The following is a 1,947-nucleotide window of genomic DNA, read 5'->3' as shown; positions in this document are numbered from 1 at the left end:
TATATATATATATATTAGTAAAAACTGTTATTCCCTTTTACCCACATTCCTGCCTGAAAGCCCGTGATTCTTTTTTTCAAAGCTATAATAATAATTCRGAGGGAAGYGGGGAGTCATATCCACCACTCCAASGGGGGTCCCTGCCTTCATTAGCAAATACCTGTCTTTCAAACGGGGACAATCGGTAASATATTGTGGGAAGGAAGACATGCAGAACTGAGTGCTATTCTTTGGACCCTCAAACTGGTAAAAAACAGCCCGGAAGTTTGGATTGATACCAAGAAGCCAGGAAGCATGCACAAGAACCAAAGGTTAAAAGGTCAAAAGGTCCAGCCCCAAGGTAGACGTGTTACTTCATCAAAAGACCACCTGAAGAGCACCCCAGGGGGGAGACGCATGCGTAAACACATGCAGACTCATTGACATAGGAAGCGGGGACAGGTGATGAATATGTATTGGCATTAATGCGTAACTCTGTGTAAACCAGAGAGTTGTACTGCGAAGGCATGCATGTATTTAGAGAGTGACCTCTCATGTATCTGGCACCGTAAATAAACATACCTATCTTACAAATTTACTTAGTTGTGGGGCCCTCACCGCGCTTCAGAAATAAGTCATTCTGATGTCACATTTACGTGGGAAGGTTGTTGCTGGGAAGATACTTGGGGTGAGAGATTATGGCTGTGAATAAAAACATTTTTTGTAGCTTTGTATTAGGGGTTTACTGCCCACTTAAGCTTTTACTTTYYCRCTAATATTGGTAGGAAATTATTGATCATTAACTCTTAAGTTCCAGGCCTGCATGGGAATAAGGCAAAGCATTCATCTGCTATTCCCCAACTTTCAGGACAATAAGTACAGCTTGTACCTCAAAGATGACAGGAAAGGATAGCCAAGGAGGTGCAGGAGGTGCTCCATTTTCAGCTCTTTTGAGTGTTGTAGAGCATATTCTCGTCTGGTGCACCATGCTGCTGATTGTAACTAAATGTTATGTCTGGAATAAGGACATGGGAACCTAATAAGGTTTACTGTCCTCTTTTTTTAGAAAGCGCCTCAACTCATTCCATCTAAATTCCCAGCCTGAGTTTCAACATTTTWCACTACCTAGCACTATCATAAAGGACATCTTCTATACGACCCAATTGTTCTTAATTATTTTTGCTTTCATTACTACAGAAGATGCTACCAAAAGAAATGTGATCAGAAAATTCAGATCGCTGTTTAGAATAACCGCTTTAAAGAACTAACTCCAATTTCTCATCATGTCTACTAAAGCTTAACCTGACCATCAAAACTTTTACAAGATTGAGGGCAAATATGCAGAAGCCAAAAGGGATTTTAATATAAGTGGTTGCTTACTAATTCCCTTAGTCACTCCATTAAGGAAATATCGAAACCAAAAATGATTGTCCTGCTTTTTGTGGTTACGGCTATAASAATTCTCAGTTTGCACTGGCCAAGAGCAAACCCTTTAATCATACTAGGGCCAAGCTTTAGTCCTGCAGTCAGTGTCRTTCAGTTTGGTCGGTTGGGGACTGTCATTCTACCTTCATAGCATGAAAGTAAAGATCCAAGGACCCGTCTACTTTGTTCTGAGGGAAATAATTTGTCAGCAATTACAACAGACTTGGTATGACAAGAAGAATTGCTCCATGGTAAGGAGGCAGGAGGGAGAGAGTAAGGGTGAAAGGAAGCTTTTCTCTGAGTGCTCTCAAGAAACCATTTAAAATTATGCTCAGCATGAGCCCTCTATTTTCCTTGCTCCAGCTTTGTGAAGCAAGTTGCTACTCACTGTGTAAACACACAGTTGGTCATCAAGCTGGGATATAATGAGATRGAAACAGGAGTGTCACATTGTCTTGTGTTGATTGTGCCAATTCTGTTCTGTATTCCTATCATGTTGGCTTGTATGCCCAAAAGGTACCTTTAAATGCAACCCRGAAGAAG

Source organism: Malurus melanocephalus, unplaced genomic scaffold, assembly GCF_030028575.1.
Source record: "Malurus melanocephalus ecotype Western Australia unplaced genomic scaffold, MMel_1.1 scaffold_287, whole genome shotgun sequence".
Lineage (NCBI taxonomy): Eukaryota > Metazoa > Chordata > Aves > Passeriformes > Maluridae > Malurus > Malurus melanocephalus.
This window is presented reverse-complemented; position numbering follows the sequence as displayed.